The sequence below is a fragment of the Syngnathus leptorhynchus genome, unplaced genomic scaffold (genome assembly GCF_054491065.1).
Source record: "Syngnathus leptorhynchus isolate UIUO unplaced genomic scaffold, UIUO_Slep HiC_scaffold_68, whole genome shotgun sequence".
NCBI lineage: Eukaryota > Metazoa > Chordata > Actinopteri > Syngnathiformes > Syngnathidae > Syngnathus > Syngnathus leptorhynchus.
In genome coordinates, this window is record NW_028232035.1 from 187,501 (window position 1) to 202,500 (window position 15,000).

The window sequence follows — 15,000 nt, forward strand, 5'->3', positions numbered from 1 at the left end:
TCCAAGTAACTGAGGAGCGATCAAAGGAACCATAACTGATTTAATGAGCCATTCGCAGTTTCGCTGTACGGGCCGTGTGCACTTAGACTTGCATGGCTTAATCTTTGAGACAAGCATATGCTACTGGCAGGATCAACCAGGTAGGAGAGAGGGTGGCTGGGTAGCGCCTCTCGCTCGCCGGCCCGCCGGAGCGGGGGCTCGCGCGACTGTTTTCCGGACGCCGGCCGCGGTTCGCGGGGGCTCTAGGTGGTCTGACGCTGCCGCGGGGTGAGATGGATCGGGCTGGACCCGGCGCAGCCGAAGCCGAGGACGCGGAACCTCGAATGCGACCCTCGCGGACCCCTAAACGAGAGGAGCTGCGCCCGGCCTCGTAAGACACCTCTTCTCCGGTGCTAGGTCGACCCCGACGCCGCTGGCCGCCGCCGCCGCCTTGCCGCTATCCCTCCGCACGTTTGGGGCCGGTGGCGACCCGCAGGACGGCCGACAACTCGCTCGTTTGGCGGGGCGATGCAAGGTTAGGCGAACTGGGCGGTAACTCGGGTTAGTCGAGGGGACTTCGCGGTGGACAGGGGGGTGCGAATCCGGCCGGGCGGCCCTTCGATGGAGCCTGGTGCAGGGACATTCAATGGGATGAGCCGCGCTCGCCGCGGAACCTTCGAGCGCCGCTACTCAGCAAGTAAACGAGAGGGAGCTGCGCCCGGCCTCGTAAGACGCCTCTTCTCCGGTGTGAGCGCCCCGACGCCGCTGGCCGCCGCCGCCGCCTTGCCGCTATCCCGCCGCGCGTTTGGGGAGGGAGGGCGACCCGTAGGACGGCCCGCCGACTACACGACCGTTTGGCAGAGCGAGTGCAAGGTTAGGCGAGCTGGGCGGTAACTCGGGTTAGTCTGGGGAGACTCGCGGTGGACAGGGTGGCGCGAATCCGGCCGGGCGGCCCCATCGATTAAGCATTGGTAGGGAGCCGAGGATGAGCCGTGCGAAGTGGCCTCGGAGGCGGTCCGTGGGGGACGACGGGGGGGGACGGGCGTCGGCCCTCCGGCCCGAGCAGAGAACGTTCGGTCACCCAAGCGGGAATCTGCGCCCCGGCCCGAGTCGGACTCGGTCGGTGCGGCCCGCTGAGGCCCTCAACTATTCCCGTACGCGGGGGTCGGGAGCTGCGGCGCTGCGCCGGCGACTTACCCGCGCGAGGCACGCACTGCGTGCGGCCAGGATGCGGAGTTGGATCGGCGCTGGTTGGGAACCCTCGGGGAACGAAGGCGGACGGCGGCCAGCCGGCGCCGACGAACCCGTCGGGGAGGGGGCTGGTGGCAGGCGCGATCGGCACTATTGCTGACTGCCGGGAGGGAAGCTGCGCCCCGGCCGAGTCAGACTCAGCCGTTGCGGCCCCCCCGAGCCCGCAGCGCGTAGCGCGGAAGCCATACGCCCCCCCGATGCGGAGCAACAGACGCCCCCGCGACCGCGGTTGGTCGGGAAGGCTTTTCGGATAGAGGTCGGACGGTGTGTCTGGACGGCTTCCCGTGGTGCCGCCGCTATCAAGCCGGAGGGTTTGAGAAACGACATTCGCGGAAGGACCGGCGCGGCCGGCGGACGCTCGCACGCGCGGCGCCCGACACTCAGCCGCTCGCTCGGCCTCCGTGGATCGTGGCTAGGTGGGATGGATGCCAAACCGGGTCGTCTCGGTCTCGCCGCAGTACGGTCGCGCCGGGGCCTGCGGGGCGGCGCGGGGAGCGCACGCTCACGCGGCGGCCGGGGCGCTAGAGTGCGACCCGCAGTGGGTAGGAACCGTCCACCCGACGTCGGACGAGCCGAGGCCGATGGAGGCCCTACCAAGGCGGGTCATGAGTGCCAGTCGGTCAGTTGGGTGAGGGGGTACTCGGAGGCCCGCCGGGAGCAGACGGGCGACCGGGGATGGGGGGCGTACGCGGGCGGGCGCCGGGAGAAGACGGCCCGTCCGGGGTCGAATCTCGGCCTGTGTTTTCGGAGCCGGCCGGGCATCACGCTCCCTCCTTGGATGGACAACATTCGTAGTTGACACTTTGTGTCATTTTATCCGAGCGGGCGGGCGCCTCGAGAGGCGGACCGTCCGGGGCGACTCTCGGCCTGTGTTTAAGGAGCCGGCCGGGCATCACGCTCCTTCCTTGGATGGACAACATTCGCAGTTGACACTTTGTGTCATTTTATCCGAGCAGACGGGCGCCGCGAGGCGGACCGTCCGGGGCGACTCTCGGCCTGTGTTTTCGGAGCCGGCCGGGCATCACGCTCCCTCCTTGGATGGACAACATTCGTAGTTGACACTTTGTGTCATTTTATCCGAGCAGACGGGCGCCGCGAGGCGACCGTCCGGGGCGACTCTCGGCCTGTGTTTAAGGAGCCGGCCGGGCATCACGCTCCTTCCTTGGATGGACAACATTCGTAGTTGACACTTTGTGTCATTTTATCCGAGCGGGCGGGCGCCGCGAGGCGGACCGTCCGGGGCGACTCTCGGCCTGTGTTTTCGGAGCCGGCCGGGCATCACGCTCCCTCCTTGGATGGACAACATTCGTAGTTGACACTTTGTGTCATTTTATCCGAGCGGGCGGGCGCCTCGAGAGGCGGACCGTCCGGGGCGACTCTCGGCCTGTGTTTTCGGAGCCGGCCGGGCATCACGCTCCCTCCTTGGATGGACAACATTCGTAGTTGACACTTTGTGTCATTTTATCCGAGCGGGCGGGCGCCTCGAGAGGCGGACCGTCCGGGGCGACTCTCGGCCTGTGTTTTCGGAGCCGGCCGGGCCTCACGCTCCCTCCTTGGATGGACAACATTCGTAGTTGACACTTTGTGTCATTTTATCCGAGCGGGCGGGCGCCGCGAGGCGGACCGTCCGGGGCGACTCTCGGCCTGTGTTTAAGGAGCCGGCCGGGCATCACGCTCCTTCCTTGGATGGACAACATTCGCAGTTGACACTTTGTGTCATTTTATCCGAGCAGACGGGCGCCGCGAGGCGGACCGTCCGGGGCGACTCTCGGCCTGTGTTTTCGGAGCCGGCCGGGCATCACGCTCCCTCCTTGGATGGACAACATTCGTAGTTGACACTTTGTGTCATTTTATCCGAGCAGACGGGCGCCGCGAGGCGACCGTCCGGGGCGACTCTCGGCCTGTGTTTAAGGAGCCGGCCGGGCATCACGCTCCTTCCTTGGATGGACAACATTCGTAGTTGACACTTTGTGTCATTTTATCCGAGCGGGCGGGCGCCGCGAGGCGGACCGTCCGGGGCGACTCTCGGCCTGTGTTTAAGGAGCCGGCCGGGCATCACGCTCCTTCCTTGGATGGACAACATTCGCAGTTGACACTTTGTGTCATTTTATCCGAGCAGACGGGCGCCGCGAGGCGGACCGTCCGGGGCGACTCTCGGCCTGTGTTTTCGGAGCCGGCCGGGCATCACGCTCCCTCCTTGGATGGACAACATTCGTAGTTGACACTTTGTGTCATTTTATCCGAGCAGACGGGCGCCGCGAGGCGGACCGTCCGGGGCGACTCTCGGCCTGTGTTTAAGGAGCCGGCCGGGCATCACGCTCCTTCCTTGGATGGACAACATTCGCAGTTGACACTTTGTGTCATTTTGTTCGGCCTGTGTTTAAGGAGGCGGCCGTCCTCCACTCGGTCCGTGTTTAAGGAGCGACACTCGCGCTCCGGTTCGGCCTGTATTTAGGGAGGCGGCCGTCCTCCGCTTGGTCTGTGTTAAGGGCGACACTCGGTCCATGTTTGAGGAGCCTGGCCCTGACGCTCCTCTCCGGCCTGTGTTTAAGGAGGCGGCCGTCCTCCCCTTGGTCTGTGTTAAGGGCGACACTCGGTCCATGTTTGAGGAGCCTGGCCCTGACGCTCCTCTCCGGCCTGTGTTTAAGGAGGCGGCCGTCCTCCCCTTGGTCTGTGTTAAGGGCGACACTCGGTCCATGTTTGAGGAGCCTGGCCCTGACGCTCCTCTCCGGCCTGTGTTTAAGGAGGCGGCCGTCCTCCCCTTGGTCTGTGTTAAGGGCGACACTCTGTCCATGTTTGAGGAGCCTGGCCCTGACGCTCCTCTCCGGCCTGTGTTTAAGGAGGCGGCCGTCCTCCCCTTGGTCTGTGTTAAGGGCGACACTCGGTCCATGTTTGAGGAGCCTGGCCCTGACGCTCCTCTCCGGCCTGTGTTTAAGGAGGCGGCCGTCCTCCCCTTGGTCTGTGTTAAGGGCGACACTCTATCCATGTTTGAGGAGCCTGGCCCTGACGCTCCTCTCCGGCCTGTGTTTAAGGAGGCGGCCGTCCTCCCCTTGGTCTGTGTTAAGGGCGACACTCGGTCCGTGTTTAAGGAGCGGCCCTCGCGCTCCGGTTCGGCCTGTATTTAGGGAGGCGGCCGTCCTCCGCTTGGTCTGTGTTAAGGGCGACACTCGGTCCGTGTTTAAGGAGCCGGCCCTGACGCTCCTCTTCGGCCTGTGTTTAAGGAGGCGGCCGTCCTCCACTTCCTTCCATGCACCACCACATTCGCAGTTGACACTTTGCCATTTTTTCAGAGAGGTGACACTTAGTCGTTTTTTCGAAAGTTGACACTTAGTCGTTTTTTCGAAAGTTGACACTTTGCCGTTTTTTCAGAGAGGTGACACTTAGCCGTTTTTTCGAAAGTTGACACTTAGCCGTTTTTTCGAAAGTTGACACTTAGCCGTTTTTTCGAAAGTTGACACTTAGTCACTTTTTCGCCACAGTGACACCTCCAGCGCGTGCCACGGCGCTTTTCAGGTCTTCTATCCGACCTTGTGCTGTCGAGGACGGCGTGTCCGACGCCGTGGGGAGACCAGCACCATCTCCTCCATACTCGTAAACGGGGTGCTTTGGAAAACGGGGGGAAAGTCGATGAGTACACTGACTACTGGGACCATTTCATTGTACTCTGGCGCACCTGAAGACCAAAAAAGGTACTGCACCTTAGCCCGGGTACCTCACCCCCTGGTACCTCGAGGAGAACTTAGAAAAATTTCGACAAATTTTTGGTGAGCTCCAGGGAGAGAGGCTGATTTTTCGCTTTTTGAGGCCGACCGCCGAACCGGCGCGGGGCGGACTCACAAGCCCCGCAGAGCCGTGGGCACTTAGTCGTTTTTTCAGAGAGGCGACACTTAGTCGTTTTTTCAGAGGCGACACTTAGTCGTTTTTTCGAAAGTTGACACTTAGCCGTTTTTTCGAAAGTCGACACTTAGCCGTTTTTTTGGAAAGTTGACACTTAGTCGTTTTTTCGAAAGTTGACACTTAGTCGTTTTTTCGCCACAATTGGCTCTGAGCTCCAGGGGGAGAGCCTGGTTTTGCCTTATTTCAGGCCGGCTGGGGAACCGGCGCGGGTCGGATGCACGAGCCCGGCAGAGCCGTGGGCACTTAGAAAATTTTCGCCGATTAAGCTGGGACCTCCAGGCGGAGACCGGCATTCCTCGTCCTCGGGGTTCGACCCAGGAACCGGCGCTGGGCAGACGCCGTAGCCACGCAGAGCCGTGGGCACTTAGAAAATATTCGCCAAGTTGGCTCTGAGCTCCAGGCGGAGAGGCTGGTTTTGCCTTATTTCAGGCCGGCTGGGGAACCGGCGCGGGTCGGATGCACGAGCCCGCAGAGCCGTGGGCACTTTGCCATTTTCTCAGAGTCGACACTTAGTCGTTTTTTCAGAGAGGCGACACTCTGTCGTTTTTTCGAAAGTTGACACTTTGCCGTTTTTTCAGAGAGGCGACACTTAGCCGTTTTTTTCGAAAGTTGACACTTAGCCGTTTTTTCGAAAGTCGACACTTAGCCGTTTTTTCAGAGATGTGACACTTTGCCGTTTTTTCGAAAGTCGACACTTAGCCGTTTTTTGAGAGATGTGACACTTAGAAACTTTTTGCCAAGTTGGCTGTGAGCTCCAGGAGGAGACCGTTATTTTTCGTCATTCGAGGCCGACTGCGGAACCGGCGCTGGGCGGACGCCAAAGCTCGGCAGGGCCGTGGGCACTTAGAAACTTTTTGCCAAGTTGGCTGTGAGCTCCAGGAGGAGACCGTTATTTTTCGTCATTCGAGGCCGACTGCGGAACCGGCGCTGGGCGGACGCCAAAGCTCGGCAGGGCCGTGGGCACTTAGAAACTTTTTGCCAAGTTGGCTGTGAGCTCCAGGAGGAGACCGTTATTTTTCGTCATTCGAGGCCGACTGCGGAACCGGCGCTGGGCGGACGCCAAAGCTCGGCAGGGCCGTGGGCACTTAGAAACTTTTTGCCAAGTTGGCTGTGAGCTCCAGGAGGAGACCGTTATTTTTCGTCATTCGAGGCCGACTGCGGAACCGGCGCTGGGCGGACGCCAAAGCTCGGCAGGGCCGTGGGCACTTAGAAACTTTTTGCCAAGTTGGCTGTGAGCTCCAGGAGGAGACCGTTATTTTTCGTCATTCGAGGCCGACTGCGGAACCGGCGCTGGGCGGACGCCAAAGCTCGGCAGGGCCGTGGGCACTTAGAAACTTTTTGCCAAGTTGGCTGTGAGCTCCAGGAGGAGACCGTTATTTTTCGTCATTCGAGGCCGACTGCGGAACCGGCGCTGGGCGGACGCCAAAGCTCGGCAGGGCCGTGGGCACTTAGAAACTTTTTGCCAAGTTGGCTGTGAGCTCCAGGAGGAGACCGTTATTTTTCGTCATTCGAGGCCGACTGCGGAACCGGCGCTGGGCGGACGCCAAAGCTCGGCAGGGCCGTGGGCACTTAGAAACTTTTTGCCAAGTTGGCTGTGAGCTCCAGGAGGAGACCGTTATTTTTCGTCATTCTAGGCCGGCTGCAGAACCGGCGCGGGTCGGATGCACGAGCCCGCAGAGCCGTGGGCACTTTGCCACTTTTTGCCAAGTTGGCTGTGAGCTCCAGGAGGAGACCGTTATTTTTCGTCATTCGAGGCCGACTGCGGAACCGGCGCTGAGCGGACGCCAAAGCTCGGCAGGGCCGTGGGCACTTAGAAACTTTTTGCCAAGTTGGCTGTGAGCTCCAGGAGGAGACCGTTATTTTTCGTCATTCGAGGCCGACTGCGGAACCGGCGCTGAGCGGACGCCAAAGCTCGGCAGGGCCGTGGGCACTTAGAAACTTTTTGCCAAGTTGGCTGTGAGCTCCAGGAGGAGACCGTTATTTTTCGTCATTCGAGGCCGACTGCGGAACCGGCGCTGGGCGGACGCCAAAGCTCGGCAGGGCCGTGGGCACTTAGAAACTTTTTGCCAAGTTGGCTGTGAGCTCCAGGAGGAGACCGTTATTTTTCGTCATTCGAGGCCGACTGCGGAACCGGCGCTGGGCGGACGCCAAAGCTCGGCAGGGCCGTGGGCACTTAGAAACTTTTTGCCAAGTTGGCTGTGAGCTCCAGGAGGAGACCGTTATTTTTCGTCATTCTAGGCCGGCTGCAGAACCGGCGCGGGTCGGATGCACGAGCCCGCAGAGCCGTGGGCACTTTGCCACTTTTTCGCCACAATTGGCTGTGAGCTCCAGGAGGAGACCGTTATTTTTCGTCATTCTAGGCCGGTTGCAGAACCGGCGCGGCTCGGATGCACGAGCCCGCAGAGCCGTGGGCACTTAGAAAATTTTCAGAGAGGCGACACTTTGCCATTTTTTCAGAGAGGTGACACTTAGTCGTTTTTTCGAAAGTTGACACTTAGCCGTTTTTTCGAAAGTTGACACTTAGTCGTTTTTTCGAAAGTTGACACTTAGTCGTTTTTTCGCCAAAGTGCCCACCTCCAGCGCGTGCCACGGCGCTTTCCAGGTCTTCTATCCGACCTTGTGCTGTCGAGGACGGCGTGTCCGACGCCGTGGGGAGACCAGCACCATCTCCTCCATACTCGTAAACGAGGTGCTTTGGAAAACGGGGGGAAAGTCGATGAGTACACTGACTACTGGGACCATTTCATTGTACTCTGGCGCACCTGAAGACCAAAAAAGGTACTGCACCTTAGCCCGGGTACCTCACCCCCTGGTACCTCGAGGAGAACTTAGAAAAATTTCGACAAATTTTTGGTGAGCTCCAGGGAGAGAGGCTGATTTTTTGCTTTTTGAGGCCGACCGCCGAACCGGCGCGGGGCGGACTCACAAGCCCCGCAGAGCCGTGGGCACTTAGCCGTTTTTTCGAAAGTTGACACTTAGCCGTTTTTTCGAAAGTCGACACTTAGCCGTTTTTTCGAAAGTTGACACTTAGTCGTTTTTTCGCCGATTTTGCTGGGACCTCCAGGCGAGGACCGGCGTTTTTCGTCTTCCGGGTCCGACCCGGGAACCAGCGCCGAGCGGACACATTCGCTCGCTAGTGCCGTTGGCACTTAGAAAATTTTTCGTTTGTCATGAGCTCCGGGCGGAGACCGGCGTTTTTCGTCTTCCGGGTTCGACCCGGGAACCAGCGCCGAGCGGACACATTCGCTCGCTAGTGCCGTTGGCACTTAGAAAATTTTTCGTTTGTCATGAGCTCCGGGCGGAGAGCGGCGTTTTTCGTCTTCCGGGTTCGACCCGGGAACCAGCGCCGAGCGGACACATTCGCTCGCTAGTGCCGTTGGCACTTAGAAAATTTTTCGTTTGTCATGAGCTCCGGGCGGAGAGCGGCGTTTTTCGTCTTCCGGGTTCGACCCGGGAACCAGCGCCGAGCGGACACATTCGCTCGCTAGTGCCGTTGGCACTTAGAAAATTTTTCGTTTGTCATGAGCTCCGGGCGGAGACCGGCGTTTTTCGTCTTCCGGGTTCGACCCGGGAACCAGCGCCGAGCGGACACATTCGCTCGCAAGTGCCGTTGGCACTTAGAAAATTTTTCGTTTGTCATGAGCTCCGGGCGAGGACCGGCGTTTTTCGTCTTCCGGGTTCGACCCGGGAACCAGCGCCGAGCGGACACATTCGCTCGCTAGTGCCGTTGGCACTTAGAAAATTTTTCGTTTGTCATGAGCTCCGGGCGGAGACCGGCGTTTTTCGTCTTCCGGGTTCGACCCGGGAACCAGCGCCGAGCGGACACATTCGCTCGCTAGTGCCGTTGGCACTTAGAAAATTTTTCGTTTGTCATGAGCTCCGGGCGGAGACCGGCGTTTTTCGTCTTCCGGGTTCGACCCGGGAACCAGCGCCGAGCGGACACATTCGCTCGCAAGTGCCGTTGGCACTTAGAAAATTTTTCGTTTGTCATGAGCTCCGGGCGAGGACCGGCGTTTTTCGTCTTCCGGGTTCGACCCGGGAACCAGCGCCGAGCGGACACATTCGCTCGCTAGTGCCGTTGGCACTTAGAAAATTTTTCGTTTGTCATGAGCTCCGGGCGGAGACCGGCGTTTTTCGTCTTCCGGGTTCGACCCGGGAACCAGCACCGAGCGGACACATTCGCTCGCTAGTGCCGTTGGCACTTAGACAATTTTTCGTTTGTCATGAGCTCCGGGCGAGGACCGGCGTTTTTCGTCTTCCGGGTTCGACCCGGGAACCAGCGCCGAGCGGACACATTCGCTCGCTAGTGCCGTTGGCACTTAGAAAATTTTTCGTTTGTCATGAGCTTCGGGCGAGGACCGGCGTTTTTCGTCTTCCGGGTTCGACCCGGGAACCAGCGCCGAGCGGACACATTCGCTCGCTAGTGCCGTTGGCACTTAGAAAATTTTTCGTTTGTCATGAGCTCCGGGCGGAGACCGGCGTTTTTCGTCTTCCGGGTTCGACCCGGGAACCAGCGCCGAGCGGACACATTCGCTCGCTAGTGCCGTTGGCACTTAGAAAATTTTTCGTTTGTCATGAGCTCCGGGCGGAGACCGGCATTTTTCGTCATTCGAGGCCGACGGGGGAACCAGCCGGAGCGGACACGTTTGCTCGGAAGAGCCGTTGGCACTTAGAAAAAATTCCGTGTCTCGTGAGCTCCAGGGGGGACAGGCTGGTTTTATTCATCCGTAGCCGACATGGGAACCAGCGCGGAGCGGATTGGTGTTGCGCTGCCATATACCTCATCTCTCTCAGGAGTCCCCCCCTTATACGTGCCGATGGTGTTTTGGAAAACGGGGGGTAACTGGATGAGTACACTGACTAGGGGGACCAGTACACTAGCGAGTGGGACCAGTACACTGACTAGTGGGACCAACACACTATGAGCGCCTGGTACCTAAAATGGAAGTATAGAGGCCGAATTTCGGGCAAGATCACGCCGTGTTAGGCTTCCAGGACCTCGGCTAAGCAATTTTAACGGGTCGCCCGGTTCTTTTTTGATCCAGCCCGGTTCTTTTTTTATCCAGCCCGGTTCTTTTTACACTTCCAGCTGGAGCTCGGGAGCGGCTTTTTGCACAAGAACACGCCGTGTTAGGCTTCCAGGACCTCGGCTAAGCAATTTTAACGGGTCGCCCGGTTCTTTTTTTTTTATCCAGCCCGGTTCTTTTTTTATCCAGCCCGGTTCTTTTTACACTTCCAGCTGGAGCTCGGGAGCGGCTTTTTGCACAAGAACACGCCGTGTTAGGCTTCCAGGACCTCGGCTAAGCAATTTTAACGGGTCGCCCGGTTCTTTTTTTTATCCAGCCCGGTTCTTTTTTTATCCAGCCCGGTTCTTTTTACACTTCCAGCTGGAGCTCGGGAGCGGCTTTTTGCACAAGATCACGCCGTGTTAGGCTTCCAGGACCTCGGCTAAGCAATTTTAACGGGTCGCCCGGTTCTTTTTTGATCCAGCCCGGTTCTTTTTTTTATCCAGCCTGGTTCTTTTTACACTTCCAGCTGGAGCTCGGGAGCGGCTTTTTGCACAAGATCACGCCGTGTTAGGCTTCCAGGACCTCGGCTAAGCAATTTTAACGGGTCGCCCGGTTCTTTTTTGATCCAGCCCGGTTCTTTTTTTTATCCAGCCCGGTTCTTTTTACACTTCCAGCTGGAGCTCGGGAGCGGCTTTTTGCACAAGAACACGCCGTGTTAGGCTTCCAGGACCTCGGCTAAGCAATTTTAACGGGTCGCCCGGTTCTTTTTTTTTATCCAGCCCGGTTCTTTTTTGATCCAGCCCGGTTCTTTTTTTTATCCAGCCCGGTTCTTTTTACACTTCCAGCTGGAGCTCGGGAGCGGCTTTTTGCACAAGAACACGCCGTGTTAGGCTTCCAGGACCTCGGCTAAGCAATTTTAACGGGTCGCCCGGTTCTTTTTTGAACCAGCCCGGTTCTTTTTTTGATCCAGCCCGGTTCTTTTTAAACTTCCAGCTGGAGCTCGGGAGCGGCTTTTTGCACAAGATCACGCCGGGTTAGGCTTCCAGGACCTCGGCTAAGCAATTTTAACGGGTCGCCCGGTTCTTTTTTGATCCAGCCCGGTTCTTTTTTTTTTATCCAGCCTGGTTCTTTTTACACTTCCAGCTGGAGCTCGGGAGCGGCTTTTTGCACAAGATCACGCCGTGTTAGGCTTCCAGGACCTCGGCTAAGCAATTTTAACGGGTCGCCCGGTTCTTTTTTGATCCAGCCCGGTTCTTTTTCCACTTCCAGCTGGAGCTCAGCAGCGGCTTTTTGCACAAGATCACGCCGGGTTAGGCTTCCAGGACCTCGGCTAAGCAATTTTAACGGGCCGCCCGGTTCTTTTTTTGATCCAGCCCGGTTCTTTTTAAACTTCCAGCTGGAGCTCGGGAGCGGCTTTTTGCACAAGATCACGCCGGGTTAGGCTTCCAGGACCTCGGCTAAGCAATTTTAACGGGTCGCCCGGTTCTTTTTTGATCCAGCCCGGTTCTTTTTTTTTTATCCAGCCTGGTTCTTTTTACACTTCCAGCTGGAGCTCGGGAGCGGCTTTTTGCACAAGATCACGCCGTGTTAGGCTTCCAGGACCTCGGCTAAGCAATTTTAACGGGTCGCCCGGTTCTTTTTTGATCCAGCCCGGTTCTTTTTCCACTTCCAGCTGGAGCTCAGCAGCGGCTTTTTGCACAAGATCACGCCGGGTTAGGCTTCCAGGACCTCGGCTAAGCAATTTTAACGGGCCGCCCGGTTCTTTTTTTGATCCAGCCCGGTTCTTTTTAAACTTCCAGCTGGAGCTCGGGAGCGGCTTTTTGCACAAGATCACGCCGGGTTAGGCTTCCAGGACCTCGGCTAAGCAATTTTAACGGGTCGCCCGGTTCTTTTTTGATCCAGCCCGGTTCTTTTTTTTTTATCCAGCCTGGTTCTTTTTACACTTCCAGCTGGAGCTCGGGAGCGGCTTTTTGCACAAGATCACGCCGTGTTAGGCTTCCAGGACCTCGGCTAAGCAATTTTAACGGGTCGCCCGGTTCTTTTTTGATCCAGCCCGGTTCTTTTTCCACTTCCAGCTGGAGCTCAGCAGCGGCTTTTTGCACAAGATCACGCCGGGTTAGGCTTCCAGGACCTCGGCTAAGCAATTTTAACGGGCCGCCCGGTTCTTTTTTTGATCCAGCCCGGTTCTTTTTACACTTCCAGCTGGAGCTCAGCAGCGGCTTTTTGCACAAGATCACGCCGGGTTAGGCTTCCAGGACCTCGGCTAAGCACTTCTAACGGGCCCTGGTCCACCCCTGCCAGCGCATTTCAAAACTTGGCATTAATTTCGACCTAAGAGACGAAGTCTGATTTTTTTCTACCACTTGGGCGGCCTTTTTGCACCCAGAACACCCGCACCGGCACCATAAATTCGAAGGGTGCCGAGTGCGTCGGCGCAGATTCTGCGACGGAGTGACACTTCCCTCTTGTGGACATTCGGCGGTAGGTGAAATGCGCACTCGGTCTTCTCTTTTCTTTTCCTTCCAGTGAAACTTTGGCAACATTCTGCGAGCTGCTGGCTTCCAGAACCTCGGCCAAGCAGGTGGAGGATTTTTTTCCACTTCCAGCTGGAGGTGAGGAGGGACTTTTTGGGCAAGATCACGCCGACTTAGCAAGCAAGGTGGAAGTGCCAGCATGCTCCGTGGCTGGAAGTGTGGATGTGCCAGCACCCTCCCTGCCTATGGAAGTGTGGAGCTCCAGCACCCTCCCTGCCTATGGAAGTGTGGAGCTCCAGCACCCTCCCTGCCTATGGAAGTGTGGAGCTCCAGCACCCTCCCTGCCTATGGAAGTGTGGAGCTCCAGCACCCTCCCTGCCTATGGAAGTGTGGAGCTCCAGCACCCTCCCTGCCTATGGAAGTGTGGAGCTCCAGCACCCTCCCTGCCTATGGAAGTGTGGAGCTCCAGCACCCTCCCTGCCTATGGAAGTGTGGAGCTCCAGCACCCTCCCTGCCTATGGAAGTGTGGAGCTCCAGCACCCTCCCTGCCTATGGAAGTGTGGAGCTCCAGCACCCTCCCTGCCTATGGAAGTGTGGAGCTCCAGCACCCTCCCTGCCTATGGAAGTGTGGAGCTCCAGCACCCTCCCTGCCTATGGAAGTGTGGAGCTCCAGCACCCTCCCTGCCTATGGAAGTGTGGAGCTCCAGCACCCTCCCTGCCTATGGAAGTGTGGAGCTCCAGCACCCTCCCTGCCTATGGAAGTGTGGAGCTCCAGCACCCTCCCTGCCTATGGAAGTGTGGAGCTCCAGCACCCTCCCTGCCTATGGAAGTGTGGAGCTCCAGCACCCTCCCTGCCTATGGAAGTGTGGAGCTCCAGCACCCTCCCTGCCTATGGAAGTGTGGAGCTCCAGCACCCTCCCTGCCTATGGAAGTGTGGAGCTCCAGCACCCTCCCTGCCTATGGAAGTGTGGAGCTCCAGCACCCTCCCTGCCTATGGAAGTGTGGAGCTCCAGCACCCTCCCTGCCTATGGAAGTGTGGAGCTCCAGCACCCTCCCTGCCTATGGAAGTGTGGAGCTCCAGCACCCTCCCTGCCTATGGAAGTGTGGAGCTCCAGCACCCTCCCTGCCTATGGAAGTGTGGAGCTCCAGCACCCTCCCTGCCTATGGAAGTGTGGAGCTCCAGCACCCTCCGTGCCTATGGAAGAGCCACCTCCGCGGGCATGCTGCTCAACCACGCCGGCCCAGAGTTCCAGCCGCTCGGCTACACTCTCTCACAAGCCCCGCCTGGAGCTCCCCAGCCCGCCCCTGGTACCTCAACTACCGAGGCCAGCCGCTCGACCAGGCCGGCCCAGAGTTCCAGCCGCTCGGCTTCACTCTCTCACAAGCCCCGCCTGGAGCTCCCCAGCCCGCCCCTGGTACCTCAACTACCGAGGCCAGCCGCTCGACCACGCCGGCGCAGAGTTCCAGCCGCTCGGATAAGCTCTGCCACTCTCCCGCTAAGCAGCCACCGGTAACGGGGAAATGTCGCCGCCTTGTGGACACGCCCTTGTAAATGAATGGGCTTTCGCACTTAGTGCAATTTTCGCCAGCTCCGTGGCTGCAAGTATGGAGCTCTGGAGCTATGGAGCTATGGAGCCACCAGCCAGCACCCTCCGTGGCTCAACCACGCCGGCCCAGAGTTCCAGCCGCTCGGCTTCACTCTCTCACAAGCCCCGCCTGGAGCTCCCCAGCCCGCCCCTGGTACCTCAACTACCGAGGCCAGCCGCTCGACCAGGCCGGCCGAGAGTTCCAGCCGCTCGGCTTCACTCTCTCACAAGACCCGCCTGGAGCTCCCTGCCCCACCCCTGGTACCTCAACTACCGAGGCCAGCCGCTCGACCACGCCGGCGCAGAGTTCCAGCCGCTCGGATAAGCTCTGTCACTCACCCGCCGCGCAGCCACCGGTAACGGGGAAATGTCGCCGCCTGGCGGACACGCCGTTGTAAATGAATGGGCTTTCGCACTTAGTGCAATTTTCGCCAACTCTCTGACTGGAGCTATGGAAGTATGGAGCTATGGAGCCACCAGCCACCCAGGCTGGAGCTATGGAGCCATGGAGCTCTGGTGCTATGGAGCTCTGGAGGTATGGAGCTATGGAGCTATGGAGCTATGGAGCCCTGGAGCTCTGGAGGTATGGAGCTATGGTGCTATGGAGCTCTGAAGCCATGGAGCTCTGGTGCTATGGAGCTCTGGAGCTCTGGAGGTATGGAGCTCTGGAGGTATGGAGCTATGGAGCCCTGGAGCCCTGGAGCTATGGAGCCCTGGAGCTATGGAGCCCTGGAGCCCTGGAGCTATGGAGCCCTGGAGCTATGGAGCTATGGAGCCCTGGAGCTATGGAGCTATGGAGCTCTG

General features: G+C 58.9%; 1 non-coding gene across 1 annotated transcript in view; it reads right to left on the reverse strand.

Moving 5' to 3' along the window:
* Nucleotides 1-143, reverse strand: part of LOC147038333 (18S ribosomal RNA) — a 1,907-nt gene extending 1,764 nt beyond the window's left edge. The window contains exon 1 of the ribosomal RNA XR_015063966.1: nucleotides 1-143. This exon is cut by the window's left edge and continues 1,764 nt beyond it. This is a non-coding gene — a ribosomal RNA (18S ribosomal RNA).
* Nucleotides 144-15,000: the final 14,857 nt, after the last annotated feature.